This window comes from Mandrillus leucophaeus, unplaced genomic scaffold (assembly GCF_000951045.1).
Source record: "Mandrillus leucophaeus isolate KB7577 unplaced genomic scaffold, Mleu.le_1.0 Scaffold369, whole genome shotgun sequence".
NCBI lineage: Eukaryota > Metazoa > Chordata > Mammalia > Primates > Cercopithecidae > Mandrillus > Mandrillus leucophaeus.
Window position 1 is genome coordinate 669,284 of NW_012103909.1, and position 3,193 is coordinate 672,476.

Consider the following 3,193-nt stretch of genomic DNA (forward strand, 5'->3'; position numbering starts at 1 on the left):
CCCAAAAGGCTTGACCTCTCTATGATACAAAGTTTCATCAAAAGCACTATTACAATGTCAGACTCAGCTTTCAAGGTAGTAATATTAGGCTAATCTTTAAGAAGCTCACATTATTTTTATTAGTTGTATTGATTTTTGATGTCCTGTGTTACCTATAACTCAGGATTCCCTTAAGTTGTAAAAAATGTTAGTGATCAATATTAAATATCACTATAAGAATGATATATTTGTATTTTTTTGTTTAGAATCATTTGGATCTCCCAATTAAATAAACTCTTTGAAAGGATTGTAAGTACCTCCTATACATTTAAAAATCAATTAGTACTTACTACTCATTTAAAAATTGTGTTTGTAGTCCTGCATGAATATTTTGCTATTGTTACAAGAAATCTTATCTGTATGAATTGGACCATTCAAAAAAGTTATTACAGGCTTGGATCACTGTAAATAATCAGTGAAATTTTTCCCGGTTAGATATTTTAATTCTAGATAACGTCAATTTCCCCTTGGGCCCGTATCTTAATTCTTATAATGTGCTTTTTTCTTCATTCTGTGACTTTTAAGTTCTTTTATATAACATTTATTTAACATTATATGCTACTTTTTATCTTCAAACTGTGAGAGAAATTTCCTTTCACAGTAAAAAGGACTAATCTGTCTCCTTCTTACAGACTGGGGTCAGTAGGAGAGTGTTACTACGATTAGTCTTCTAAAAACACCACTTTAAAAATCAGGGTTTTTTAAAAAAAGTTATTTTCCTTTTACAGAGTTCAAAGTAGGAGTAGTACCATCCTCTGATTGCTAGGTTAACTGTTTTAGTCACCTTATATCCATTATCCTCTTAAGGACTAGATTTTTAAACAACTTGACTAGTATGCCTGCTGTGTAAAACCTTTTTCTTCTTTTGAATTTGATTCTGAAGGCATATCTTGAGTTTCAACACTGAACAATGAACACTTGATGGTAGGAGCAGATAATAGTGTGCTGGAAAGATTTTAAGGACTTTACCATGTCACTCTAAGTAGTCTTTAACTTAGCACCAGAGAAAAAAGTTTCAGAGAGGAAACATAAAGAAATAAAAGGTAGAAGGGCAGGTGAAATACTGAGTCATACATGCATGCAGAAAATGAGCAGAATAAATTCACCATTACCAAAGTTTCCCAAATTTGCAATTTGTTAAAGCATTGTTACTCATGTATATTTTGCTTTGCTCAGCATATACATATGCTCCTTTGATAAGACATGATTACTAATTGTTACAATTATTGTCAAGTTCTTCATAACTACGGTTTTGTATAACAGTCTTTTAGTTACTTCTAAGTGGGCTTTGTTCAGGTTTTGTGAATTTGAGATATTATGCTTTTACTTATATTGAAATCATTTATCGCATATCCAAGATTTCATTGTAGAAGTGTGGGTAACAAAGGGATTTTACTATAACTGACTTTGATGATTGTTTTTCTCAGCCACTTATTTCACTGTCAAATTTAATTTCATTATCAGCTTATTTTTACTACACAAAAATGATTAGGGTTTGTTTGTTTATTGTTTTAAGGCAACTGAAAGTGTGCTATCATCCAAGGAGCAGGCAGAGCAAACACACAGAAAATAAACATTAAAAAAGTGAGGGTAATAATTGTTTATTTACTGCTCCATAGTTCTCTTGAGAAATGCTTGCTGCCTTAAAGACCAGGTTTACAGTTGGAATCTTCCGTTTCCTTTGACAATGCCCAGGTTACACACTTAAGAACATATCTGATAGTGAGCATTATAATGCTACTGCTTACCAGTTACTGCAGAAAGGCTGTTGATGAATGACTACAGGGTGCCATATCTTTCCAACTTCATTGATGAATAACCTCGGAGGTTGTAGCCCAGAAACACTGATTCAGGATAGGAAAATGTCTAGACTTCTCATCTGCTACTCTGCTCTTCTCACTTGAAGATGATAAATCTTTCAGTAAAACATTATACTGATAGAATGGTGAATTGCCAATGATTCAACTACACCAAAAAACCTACTGACCCCACCTCTCCAGAATATGCACGTCCTCCCCTACCACCACCCCTCCCATGGTCACAATAGAATTTAGTAAATTTATTTTATTTTCTTAACATAGTTTCTGAAATCCTTGATTTAATAAAATTGGAGTCTGGGGACTCTGTCTGTAAATACAGGAAGGACTAAATAAAAATATATTCTGTTGTTCCTTTTAACACAAACGATTTTTGAAAACAGTATTGACTGGAAATTTAAACTGTACCATGAAAATTGGAGGTGTCATCATTAGAAGGGAAACACAAACAAATTGAGGAAAACTAAAGTAGAAAAAATTAAAAATTCAAGGTTTTAATTTTGATGTGCAAAGGTAAAGACCTGAGAAATAAAAAATCGATTTTGATCAACCTCAGACAATATACTTTGTGCTTTTTAAAAGCAGCTTTGTTTCCTTGAGATCTATGAGAATCATACAAATTTGGCAATTTTTCTGTATGTAAGAGAAAAGTAACAAAACATAATTCTTCAACTATTGCACCTTCAGATTTCTTTACTATCAAAAAAGCTGCATATATGCTTTGAGAAATATTTCTTAACCTTGATCGTGTCAAAGTAGATACGCTAGCACTAACAGTCACTCTACCAGTAGAAACAGAGTGACGTAAGGCAAAGCCAGTAGTTCACAATCCTGTTTGTGTTCTAGAATCTGTTATGTTGCTTGGATTTCACCTTTTGAGAGACTTATTCTGTATGTCTGCTTTTGGAGCTTATCCTCAGTAGTTTAATAAAACTTCATTAAGTCAAGGTGATAAACAGCTAAATTTGAGAACCACTATAATATGCAGAAAACAAACTCTAATGATTATATTATTAACGATCTAGTCCTTAGTGCGTATGTTCTTATATCAAAGATTTATCTCTTGAAGTATTGATGTATTAGATTCTCAATTAGAATTAATTAGCATTTCTCTTACCTTTTAATAAAATGTACTTAATCTTGTATATCATGACAGCCGAAATAAAGACAATATATGTAAAACAAAACACATCATTTTTTTGTTGTTGCTTTTTGTCTTTTAGTTTTTTGTTTATCCCTCTCATTCTCTTAAAAACTTCATGAGGCCAGGCGCGGTGGCTCACGCCTGTAATCCCAGCACTTTGGGAGGTCGAGGCTGGTGGATCACGAGGTCAGGA